At 46.5% G+C, this 13,468-nt stretch overlaps 1 pseudogene; it reads right to left on the bottom strand.

The window, feature by feature from the left end:
- Positions 1–1,680: 1,680 nt before the first annotated feature.
- Positions 1,681–1,799, bottom strand: LOC134937154 (5S ribosomal RNA; annotated as a pseudogene).
- Between the last annotated feature and the right edge of the window lie 11,669 nt (positions 1,800–13,468).

The raw sequence follows: 13,468 nt of genomic DNA on the forward strand, positions 1-13,468 counted from the left end.
CTGGATGATATCCTCATCTTCTCCCAAGATCTTCCCTCTCATCGTCTACAAGTCCGTGAAGTCCTCCGACGTCTTCGTGAGAACCGGCTCTACGGTAAACTATCCAAGTGTACCTTTGAAGTTTCCTCTATACCCTTCCTGGGTTATATAATTTCCGGATCGGATCTCCAGATGGACCCAACAAAGTTGGAAGCCATTGCCAATTGGTCCATTCCAAATTCTCTCAAGTCTATTCAGCGGTTCCTGGGATTTGCCAACTACTATAGGAAATTTATTCGGGGATTCTCCACTCTCATCGCTCCTATTACCAACTTAACTCGGAAAGGGGCAGACCATTCCAACTGGTCAGAAGAGGCTTTAGCGGCCTTCCAGAAGATCAAGCTGGCCTTTATGTCTGCTCCAGTTCTGTCCCAGCCAGATGTAAACAGACCGTTCGAGTTAGAGGTGGATGCCTCTACAGTTGGAGTTGGAGCTGTTCTCTCCCAGAAGGGAACCGATGGGAAAATCCACCCCTGTGGATTTTATTCTCGTAAATTCCTCCCTGCAGAAGCTAACTACTCCGTTGGAGATCAAGAACTACTGGCGATTAAGCTGGCCCTCGAGGAATGGAGGTATCTCCTGGAAGGGGCCAAACATCCGTTCAACATCTACACGGATCATAAAAATCTGCTATATTTAAAGGCAGCCCAGTGCCTTAATCCTCGCCAGTCCAGGTGGGCTATGTTTTTCTCACGTTTTAACTTTAAGCTTCATTTCCGCCCAGGTTCGCAGAATGTTAAAGCTGACGCCTTATCCCAATCTATGGAATCCGAAGAGGAAACGCCTGACTCAGTTCCACATTCTATCCTGAGTCCAGTGGTATTTGCTGCATCTCAAGTCTCCCCAGCTCCTCCTCCTGGTAAGACTTTTGTTTCCCCAGAACTCCGTCCCAAGTTGCTGTCTTGGGCCCATCAATCCAAGTTCACTGGTCATCCCGGTGTCCTGAAAACCTTCAAGTTCCTCTCTGAGACATACTGGTGGCCAAAGATGAAAGCTGACATCAAGGATTTCGTAGCATCCTGTCCTAAGTGAGTGCAGCACAAGACTCCTCGTCAGTCTCCTGCAGGTCAGTTACAACCATTAATGTATTGGGGGTATACCGCACTGGAGAATGGTAAGGTATCTAATAGATATTGTTAGAACCAAAATACATAATACAACGAGAAAATCTGAGTTTTCTAATGTTATCTTGAGTTTGGTGGTGCACCCTGAGTCAGTGGTAAGACATACAACAAAAGGGAGAGAAGAAGACTCTTTTGTGGGTGCACTCTTGTATGTTTAAGAGGTCTCAGAAGAGACAATAAGTAAAGATTATAAATGAATTTTTAAATATAACTTTTATTAACAATAATTGATAAAATAGTAGAGTTTACTGTCAAAAATTGGAGGTAGGGGTGGGGGGAAGGGTGGGGGGGAGTTGGGGAAAAGAAAGGGGGAACACAGAACGAATTAATTACAGTGTAAATACTGAATATTGTTCTGGAATGCCTGGGTGCGATAATAACAGCTGGAGACCCTGAAAATTGAAGCGTTTTTATTCTCTCATGAGCGATGATGAGGAGACAGATGGGATGATTAAAGATGGAATGAGCAAGATGAATCTGCTGTCAGTGTTAGACGCTGAGCAAAACCGTCCAGGAATTTCTACTAAACTGAGTATTCCTCGAGAGTCTCCCACTCGAGTACTGACCCAGCCCTACACTGCTTAGCTTCCAAGATCGGAAGGATTCGGGCGTTACCAGTGTGGTATGATAGTAGAAAAAATATTAGATATCGAGGGCTCGAGAATCACTGATGAGAGTTCACGAAAATGGAGAAATAAGAGAAAAGAAAAGACAAGAGAATGGGTGGAGGAGGAAAATAGGGGATCTGCTGCCACCGTTAGACCGGGATAATTACCCCTGAATCAGTGGTGAGAGTCCTGAAGATAGTATAAAGTGAGGAAAAGGAAACGATACTGATAGGTAAAAAATTTTTTTTGAGATTGGTTGATAGACAATGGGCTGCTTGATTGCAGGATGCTGATAGTACCTATGATAAAGGTACTAGGTGTGATAAAAAGCAATTTGTACACAATTAGCAGTCAAATAAATTGATTAGACCCATACATCACCATCAATTTGCTACTATCAGATTATTACAATTATACCAAAATGGTATCAGGTGGAAAAAGAAGGAGAAAATGAACAACAATTTCTTATTTGTGTTCCGCTGTATGCAGAGCTGCAGAAATACTATATAATATGATTGCAAGATGCTGATAGTACCTATGATAAAGGTACTTGGTGTGATAAAGAGCAATTGTACACAATTAGCAGATAATTAAATTGATTGGAACCATGCATCACCATCAATTTGATGCTGACAGATTATTGCACATTGTACCAAAATGGTATCAGGTGAAAAGAGAAAGAGATAATGAACAACAGTTGATTATACAGAGCTGCAGCAATGCTATATAATACGCAGTATAGAGGATAGTGATAAATTGCTCAGCCAAATGATTAGATCAATATTAATGACTGAAAATAAAGGTTTAAACAGTATCCTATGTGGTATTAAGCCGCTAAATGCCGACTATCTGTAAAACGGGTACTTTGTCTATTCCTAGTCGCCCTTGGTCACACCTGTCCATGGACTTTATCTCCGACCTTCCTCCTTCTCAAGGATACAATACCATCTGGGTTGTAGTGGACAGATTTACCAAGATGGCCCATTTTGTTCCTCTCCAGGGTCTCCCTTCTGCCCCAAAACTCGCCCAAATCTTCCTACGGGAGATTTTCCGCTTACATGGTCTACCCTCAGAAATAATATCCGACCGAGGTGTACAGTTTGTAGCGAGGTTTTGGAGGGCTCTCTGTTCTGCCATGCAGGTTAAACTGAAGTTCTCGTCATCTTACCACCCTCAGACGAATGGGCAGACAGAGAGGGTAAATCAAGAACTAGAGACATTTTTAAGATTGTATGTTTCATCTTCTCAGGATGACTGGTTTGATCTGCTCCCATGGGCCGAGTTTGCCCACAACTTCCGCTACCACACTGCTACTGAGACAACTCCATTCTTTGCAGTATATGGGCAACATCCTCGTGTTCCAGACTTCCAAGAACTCCCTCACATGGATGTTCCTGCCGCCACTACTGCCCTGAGTCAGTTTTCTTCAATCTGGAGGAAGATTCACATTTCTCTCAAAAAGGCCTCCAGCCGGTATAAATACTTTGCTGATCGCAAAAGACGCGCAGTTCCTAGCCTGAAACCTGGGGACAAGGTTTGGCTGTCTACCCGGAACCTCCGTCTTAGGGTCCCGTCTATGAAATTTGCACCACGTTTCATTGGCCCCTTCCCTGTCGAAAGAGTCATCAACCCTGTGGCCTACAAGCTGAAGTTACCACCTTCTCTGCGAATACCTAATGCTTTTCATGTTTCTCTCCTCAGACCTTTAGTCCTGAATCATTTCCAAAGAGCTCTTCCAGTTGGCCCCAAAGTTCGAACTCAGCGGGGCGTGGAGTTCGAGATTGGCAAGATTCTGGATTCCCGTTGCCGGTAAGGACGTCTTCAATACCTTGTCGATTGGTCCGGTTATGGCCCAGAGGAGAGAAGTTGGGTAAATTCGTTGGATGTCCATGCTCCAAGGTTGGTCCGTGTCTTCCATAACACTCATCCTTCCAAGCCACGTGGGTGTTCGGTGCCCACCCTTAAAGGGGGGGGTACTGTCAGGAATCGACTCACCAAGCTGACATCTGTCCGCCGCTGCGGACTCCGTCCTGGGTCCCTGCGTTCATCTGTCATCCGCGTCTCTGCCATCAGACGCCATCCTGGGCCTGGGAGCGCTCCTGTGATAGCGGGCGTGTAGCACGCCGCGTTCCCGCTAGGCCGCGGCATGGGCGCCGCCATGACAGCCTCCAGCAGTCAGCATACGGCGGCCAATCCGGTGCTTGGCCGCACCCACTTTTCCTCACTCCACCAATGACTGTTTAACAAGGGGTATATATGAAGCTGCAGGATCAGTCTGCAGGCATCCTGAACTTTGTGTCACTCCTGCGACTCATGTGTAAGGATCTGGTTCCTGTTTCCTCCGTGTACCTGGATACCTACCTGCTGTTCCGTGTTCCTGGCTTTCTACCTGAGACTCTGTACTCCTGGTTACTTCTCACAGCTCCGTGGAACTACAAGCCCCAGCAATACCTGCTTCCATCTACAGGCTTCACACTCACCACCATCTCTGTGTGCTTCAGCCTAGCAGTAGAGACTGACTCCAGGTGTGTTCCATCTCTCCACCTGTGATACAGCTTGCTTGCTGCCAGTGCCTCATCACCTGCACTGTGAGTCAGACTCCTGCCTCTGCTACCAGGTTTGCCATACAACACCATCTCTGCTGGTTCCATGTTTTAATCTGCTCTGGTTCCCATACCAGAATATTCTCTGCCAAGTTATCACTCATCTGTTATCATCACTACCGGTTATCATTTCATCAGTCACCATTCATTCTGTTTCCATAGACTTTCAGCTGCCACGCTGTACAATTGACATTTGCATTTCCTACTGTGGCTACCTCTGTGTCGGCACTCGGCAGCCCGTCCATAATTGTATATACCACCTAACCGTGGTTTTTTTTTCTTTCTTTATACATACATACTAGTTACGAGTATACTATCTCTTTATCAACCAGTCTATATTAGCAGCAGACACAGTACAGTGCGGTAGTTCACGGCTGTGGCTACCTCTGTGTCGGCACTTGGCAGCCCGTCCATAATTGTATATACCACCTAACCGTGTTTTTTTTTTCTTTCTTTATACATACATACTAGTTACGAGTATACTATCTCTTTATCAACCAGTCTATATTAGCAGCAGACACAGTACAGTGCGGTAGTTCACGGCTGTGGCTACCTCTGTGTCGGCACTCGGCAGCCCGTCCATAATTGTATATACCACCTAACCGTGGTTTTACTTTCTTTCTTTATACATACATACTAGTTACGAGTATACTATCTCTTTATCAACCAGTCTATATATTAGCAGCAGACACAGTACAGTGCGGTAGTTCACGGCTGTGGCTACCTCTGTGTCGGCACTCGGCAGCCCGTCCATAATTGTATATACCACCTAACCGTGTTTTTTTTTTCTTTCTTTATACATACATACTAGTTACGAGTATACTGTCAGGAATCGACTCACCAAGCTGACATCTGTCCGCCGCTGCGGACTCCGTCCTGGGTCCCTGCGTTCATCTGTCATCCGCGTCTCTGCCATCAGACGCCATCCTGGGCCTGGGAGCGCTCCTGTGATAGCGGGCGTGTAGCACGCCGCGTTCCCGCTAGGCCGCGGCATGGGCGCCGCCATGACAGCCTCCAGCAGTCAGCATACGGCGGCCAATCCGGTGCTTGGCCGCACCCACTTTTCCTCACTCCACCAATGACTGTTTAACAAGGGGTATATATGAAGCTGCAGGATCAGTCTGCAGGCATCCTGAACTTTGTGTCACTCCTGCGACTCATGTGTAAGGATCTGGTTCCTGTTTCCTCCGTGTACCTGGATACCTACCTGCTGTTCCGTGTTCCTGGCTTTCTACCTGAGACTCTGTACTCCTGGTTACTTCTCACAGCTCCGTGGAACTACAAGCCCCAGCAATACCTGCTTCCATCTACAGGCTTCACACTCACCACCATCTCTGTGTGCTTCAGCCTAGCAGTAGAGACTGACTCCAGGTGTGTTCCATCTATCCACCTGTGATACAGCTTGCTTGCTGCCAGTGCCTCATCACCTGCACTGTGAGTCAGACTCCTGCCTCTGCTACCAGGTTTGCCATACAACACCATCTCTGCTGGTTCCATGTTTTAATCTGCTCTGGTTCCCATACCAGAATATTCTCTGCCAAGTTATCACTCATCTGTTATCATCACTACCGGTTATCATTTCATCAGTCACCATTCATTCTGTTTCCATAGACTTTCAGCTGCCACGCTGTACAATTGACATTTGCATTTCCTACTGTTATTTTCTGCTGCCGTTTTGTGAACCATCTGTTTAATAAATATCATTGCGCTCATGCGCAGAAACATAATCCAGCCTCCTCGTTTTCTCCCATCCACCTCCACTGACCCACTAGCGCCCCCTCCGGGGACACAGACAAAACCAAGTCTGACATATACTATCTCTTTATCAACCAGTCTATATATTAGCAGCAGACACAGTACAGTGCGGTAGTTCACGGCTGTGGCTACCTCTGTGTCGGCACTCGGCAGCCCGTCCATAATTGTATATACCACCTAACCGTGGTTTTTTTTTCTTTCTTTATACATACATACTAGTTACGAGTATACTATCTCTTTATCAACCAGTCTATATATTAGCAGCAGACACAGTACAGTGCGGTAGTTCACGGCTGTGGCTACCTCTGTGTCGGCACTCGGCAGCCCGTCCATAATTGTATATACCACCTAACCGTGGTTTTTTTTTCTTTCTTTATACATACATACTAGTTACGAGTATACTATCTCTTTATCAACCAGTCTATATATTAGCAGCAGACACAGTACAGTGCGGTAGTTCACGGCTGTGGCTACCTCTGTGTCGGCACTCGGCAGCCCGTCCATAATTGTATATACCACCTAACCGTGGTTTTTTTTTCTTTCTTTATACATACATACTAGTTACGAGTATACTATCTCTTTATCAACCAGTCTATATTAGCAGCAGACACAGTACAGTGCGGTAGTTCACGGCTGTGGCTACCTCTGTGTCGGCACTCGGCAGCCCGTCCATAATTGTATATACCACCTAACCGTGGTTTTTTTTTCTTTCTTTATACATACATACTAGTTACGAGTATACTATCTCTTTATCAACCAGTCTATATATTAGCAGCAGACACAGTACAGTGCGGTAGTTCACGGCTGTGGCTACCTCTGTGTCGGCACTCGGCAGCCCGTCCATAATTGTATATACCACCTAACCGTGGTTTTTCTTTCTTTCTTTATACATACATACTAGTTACGAGTATACTATCTCTTTATCAACCAGTCTATATTAGCAGCAGACACAGTACAGTACGGTAGTTCACGGCTGTGGCTACCTCTGTGTCTGCACTCGGCAGGCAGTCCATAATTGTATACTAGTATCCATCTCCATTGTTTACCTGAGGTGCCTTTTAGTTGTGCCTATTAAAATATGGAGAACAAAAATGTTGAGGTTCCAAAATTAGGGAAAGATCAAGATCCACTTCCACCTCGTGCTGAAGCTGCTGCCACTAGTCATGGCCGAGACGATGAAATGCCAGCAACGTCGTCTGCCAAGGCCGATGCCCAATGTCATAGTACAGAGCATGTCAAATCCAAAACACCAAATATCAGAAAAAAAAGGACTCCAAAACCTAAAATAAAATTGTCAGAGGAGAAGCGTAAACTTGCCAATATGCCATTTACGACACGGAGTGGCAAGGAACGGCTGAGGCCCTGGCCTATGTTCATGGCTAGTGGTTCAGCTTCACATGAGGATGGAAGCACTCAGCCTCTCGCTAGAAAAATGAAAAGACTCAAGCTGGCAAAAGCAGCACAGCAAAGAACTGTGCATTCTTCGAAATCCCAAATCCACAAGGAGAGTCCAATTGTGTCGGTTGCGATGCCTGACCTTCCCAACACTGGACGTGAAGAGCATGCGCCTTCCACCATTTGCACGCCCCCTGCAAGTGCTGGAAGGAGCACCCGCAGTCCAGTTCCTGATAGTCAGATTGAAGATGTCAGTGTTGAAGTACACCAGGATGAGGAGGATATGGGTGTTGCTGGCGCTGGGGAGGAAATTGACCAGGAGGATTCTGATGGTGAGGTGGTTTGTTTAAGTCAGGCACCCGGGGAGACACCTGTTGTCCGTGGGAGGAATATGGCCGTTGACATGCCAGGTGAAAATACCAAAAAAATCAGCTCTTCGGTGTGGAGGTATTTCACCAGAAATGCGGACAACAGGTGTCAAGCCGTGTGTTCCCTTTGTCAAGCTGTAATAAGTAGGGGTAAGGACGTTAACCACCTCGGAACATCCTCCCTTATACGTCACCTGCAGCGCATTCATAATAAGTCAGTGACAAGTTCAAAAACTTTGGGTGACAGCGGAAGCAGTCCACTGACCAGTAAATCCCTTCCTCTTGTAACCAAGCTCACGCAAACCACCCCACCAACTCCCTCAGTGTCAATTTCCTCCTTCCCCAGGAATGCCAATAGTCCTGCAGGCCATGTCACTGGCAATTCTGACGAGTCCTCTCCTGCCTGGGATTCCTCCGATGCATCCTTGCGTGTAACGCCTACTGCTGCTGGCGCTGCTGTTGTTGCCGCTGGGAGTCGATGGTCATCCCAGAGGGGAAGTCGTAAGCCCACTTGTACTACTTCCAGTAAGCAATTGACTGTTCAACAGTCCTTTGCGAGGAAGATGAAATATCACAGCAGTCATCCTACTGCAAAGCGGATAACTGAGGCCTTGACAACTATGTTGGTGTTAGACGTGCGTCCGGTATCCGCCGTTAGTTCACAGGGAACTAGACAATTTATTGAGGCAGTGTGCCCCCGTTACCAAATACCATCTAGGTTCCACTTCTCTAGGCAGGCGATACCGAGAATGTACACGGACGTCAGAAAAAGACTCACCAGTGTCCTAAAAAATGCAGTTGTACCCAATGTCCACTTAACCACGGACATGTGGACAAGTGGAGCAGGGCAGGGTCAGGACTATATGACTGTGACAGCCCACTGGGTAGATGTATGGACTCCCGCCGCAAGAACAGCAGCGGCGGCACCAGTAGCAGCATCTCGCAAACGCCAACTCTTTCCTAGGCAGGCTACGCTTTGTATCACCGCTTTCCAGAATACGCACACAGCTGAAAACCTCTTACGGCAACTGAGGAAGATCATCGCGGAATGGCTTACCCCAATTGGACTCTCCTGTGGATTTGTGGCATCGGACAACGCCAGCAATATTGTGTGTGCATTAAATATGGGCAAATTCCAGCACGTCCCATGTTTTGCACATACCTTGAATTTGGTGGTGCAGAATTTTTTAAAAAACGACAGGGGCGTGCAAGAGATGCTGTCGGTGGCCAGAAGAATTGCGGGACACTTTCGGCGTACAGGCACCACGTACAGAAGACTGGAGCACCACCAAAAACTACTGAACCTGCCCTGCCATCATCTGAAGCAAGAAGTGGTAACGAGGTGGAATTCAACCCTCTATATGCTTCAGAGGTTGGAGGAGCAGCAAAAGGCCATTCAAGCCTATACAATTGAGCACGATATAGTAGGTGGAATGCACCTGTCTCAAGCGCAGTGGAGAATGATTTCAACGTTGTGCAAGGTTCTGATGCCCTTTGAACTTGCCACACGTGAAGTCAGTTCAGACACTGCCAGCCTGAGTCAGGTCATTCCCCTCATCAGGCTTTTGCAGAAGAAGCTGGAGACATTGAAGGAGGAGCTAACACGGAGCGATTCCGCTAGGCATGTGGGACTTGTGGATGGAGCCCTTAATTCGCTTAACAAGGATTCACGGGTGGTCAATCTGTTGAAATCAGAGCACTACATTTTGGCCACCGTGCTCGATCCTAGATTTAAAGCCTACCTTGGATCTCTCTTTCCGGCAGACACAAGTCTGCTGGGGTTGAAAGACCTGCTGGTGACAAAATTGTCAAGTCAAGCGGAACGCGACCTGTCAACATCTCCTCCTTCACATTCTCCCGCAACTGGGGGTGCGAGGAAAAGGCTCAGAATTCCGAGCTCACCCGCTGGCGGTGATGCAGGGCAGTCTGGAGCGACTGCTGATGCTGACATCTGGTCCGGACTGAAGGACCTGACAACGATTACGGACATGTCGTCTACTGTCACTGCATATGATTCTCTCAACATTGATAGAATGGTGGAGGATTATATGAGTGACCGCATCCAAGTAGGCACGTCACACAGTCCGTACTTATACTGGCAGGAAAAAGAGGCAATTTGGAGGCCCTTGCACAAACTGGCTTTATTCTACCTAAGTTGCCCTCCCACAAGTGTGTACTCCGAAAGAGTGTTTAGTGCCGCCGCTCACCTTGTCAGCAATCGGCGTACGAGGTTACATCCAGAAAATGTGGAGAAGATGATGTTCATTAAAATGAATTATAATCAATTCCTCCGCGGAGACATTGACCAGCAGCAATTGCCTCCACAAAGTACACAGGGAGCTGAGATGGTGGATTCCAGTGGGGACGAATTGATAATCTGTGAGGAGGGGGATGTACACGGTGATATATCGGAGGGTGATGATGAGGTGGACATCTTGCCTCTGTAGAGCCAGTTTGTGCAAGGAGAGATTAATTGCTTCTTTTTTGGGGGGGTCCAAACCAACCCGTCATATCAGTCACAGTCGTGTGGCAGACCCTGTCACTGAAATGATGGGTTGGTTAAAGTGTGCATGTCCTGTTTTGTTTATACAACATAAGGGTGGGTGGGAGGGCCCAAGGACAATTCCATCTTGCACCTCTTTTTTCTTTTCTTTTTCTTTGCATCATGTGCTGATTGGGGAGGGTTTTTTGGAAGGGACATCCTGCGTGACACTGCAGTGCCACTCCTAAATGGGCCCGGTGTTTGTGTCGGCCACTAGGGTCGCTAATCTTACTCACACAGTCAGCTACCTCATTGCGCCTCTTTTTTTCTTTGCGTCATGTGCTGTTTGGGGAGGGTTTTTTGGAAGGGACATCCTGCGTGACACTGCAGTGCCACTCCTAGATGGGCCCGGTGTTTGTGTCGGCCACTAGGGTCGCTAATCTTACTCACACAGCTACCTCATTGCGCCTCTTTTTTTCTTTGCGTCATGTGCTGTTTGGGGAGGGTTTTTTGGAAGGGACATCCTGCGTGACACTGCAGTGCCACTCCTAGATGGGCCCGGTGTTTGTGTCGGCCACTAGGGTCGCTAATCTTACTCACACAGCTACCTCATTGCGCCTCTTTTTTTCTTTGCGTCATGTGCTGTTTGGGGAGGGTTTTTTGGAAGGGCCATCCTGCGTGACACTGCAGTGCCACTCCTAGATGGGCCCGGTGTTTGTGTCGGCCACTAGGGTCGCTAATCTTACTCACACAGCTACCTCATTGCGCCTCTTTTTTTCTTTGCGTCATGTGCTGTTTGGGGAGGTTTTTTTGGAAGGGACATCCTGCGTGACACTGCAGTGCCACTCCTAGATGGGCCCGGTGTTTGTGTCGGCCACTAGGGTCGCTTATCTTACTCACACAGCGACCTCGGTGCAAATTTTAGGACTAAAAATAATATTGTGAGGTGTGAGGTATTCAGAATAGACTGAAAATGAGTGTAAATTATGGTTTTTGAGGTTAATAATACTTTGGGATCAAAATGACCCCCAAATTCTATGATTTAAGCTGTTTTTTAGTGTTTTTTGAAAAAAACACCCGAATCCAAAACACACCCGAATCCGACAAAAAAAATTCGGTGAGGTTTTGCCAAAACGCGTTCGAACCCAAAACACGGCCGCGGAACCGAACCCAAAACCAAAACACAAAACCCGAAAAATTTCAGGCGCTCATCTCTAGTATATAGTAGGAGTACAGTGCATAATTTTGCTGACCACCAGTATATAATATATAGGAGTACGGTACAGAAGGCCACTGCTGTACCTACCTCTGTGTCGTCAAGTATACTATCCATCCATACCTGTGGTGCATTTCAGTTTTGCACAGTTTGCTGACCACCAGTATATAATATATAGCATTACGGTACAGTAGGCCACTGCTGTACCTACCTCTGTGTCGTCAAGTATACTATCCATCTAGATTCTATACCTGTGGTGCATTTCAGTTGTGCAGTTTGCTGACACAGTGACCACCAGTATATATAGCAGTACGGTACGGAAGGCCACTGCTGTACCTACCTCTGTGTCGTCAAGTATACTATCCATCTACATTCTATACCTGTGGTGCATTTCAGTTGTGCAGTTTGCTGACACAGTGACCACCAGTATATATAGCAGTACAGTACGGAAGGCCACTGCTGTACCTACCTCTGTGTCGTCAAGTATACTATCCATCTACATTCTATACCTGTGGTGCATTTTAGTTTTGCAGTTTGCTGACAGTGACCACCAGTATATATACAGCGACCTTGGTGCGCCTCTTTTTTTCTTTGCATCATGTGCTGTTTGGGGACAATTTTTTTTGAAGTGCCATCCTGCCTGACACTGCAGTGCCACTCCTATATGGGCCAGGTGTTTGTGTCGGCCACTTGTGTCGCTTAGCTTAGTCACACAGCGACCTTGGTGCGCCTCTTTTTTTCTTTGCATCATGTACTGTTTGGGGACAATTTTTTTGAAGTGCCATCCTGCCTGACACTGCAGTGCCACTCCTAGATGGGCCAGGCGTTTGTGTCGGTCACTTGTGTCGCTTAGCTTAGCCATCCAGCGACCTCGGTGCAAATTTTAGGACTAAAAATAATATTGTGAGGTGTGAGGTGTTCAGAATAGACTGGAAATTGGTGGAAATTATGGTTATTGAGGTTAATAATACTATGGGATCAAAATGACCCCCAAATTCTATGATTTAAGCTATTTTTTAGGGTTTTTTGAAAAAAACACCCGAATCCAAAACACACCCGAATCCGACAAAAAATTTTCGGTGAGGTTTTGCCAAAACGCATCCGAATCCAAAACACGGCCGCGGAACCGAATCCAAAACCAAAACACAAAACCCGAAAAATGTCCGGTGCACATCACTAGTTACACCACACAGTAGAGCACCTTATACACATAATGCCACACATTGGTAATGCATTTATACACATAATACCACACAGTATTGCCCCTTACACATTTGACACACGTTATTAATGTCCTTAAAAACATAATGCACCTTACACATTATGCCAACCCTTATTAATGCCCTTATACACATAATTTCCCTTACACATATGCCACACATTGTTAATGCCCTTATACACGTAATGACACACATATAGTCCCTTACACATATGCCGCACATTATTTGTGCCCTTATACACATAATGACACACATAGTGCCCCTTACACATGTTACACATTATTAATGCCCTTATACACGTAATGACACATATAATTCCTAGCATGAGTCAACTGGCAGCTCTGCCAGGGTGCTTATTTTTTATGAAAATGCATCTTATTTGCATTGCTATGTGGCTAGGATGCACAAGCAGCTTCTGCTGATTAAAGTGATATGCGGCATGCCTATATACTGTGTGCGACTGTGGCTGTATCTGCATATGAAATGCTACACACAGAATATAGGCATGCCGCATATCATTTTAATCAGCAGAAGCTGCTTGTGCCCCTAGGCATACCAGATGCCCTAGGCAATTGCCTAGTTTGCCTATACCTAGGGCCGGCTCTGTATATATATATATATATATATATATATATATAGATCGGTATGAACCGGCACT

Source organism: Pseudophryne corroboree, chromosome 6 (genome assembly GCF_028390025.1).
Source record: "Pseudophryne corroboree isolate aPseCor3 chromosome 6, aPseCor3.hap2, whole genome shotgun sequence".
Taxonomy (NCBI): Eukaryota; Metazoa; Chordata; class Amphibia; order Anura; family Myobatrachidae; genus Pseudophryne; species Pseudophryne corroboree.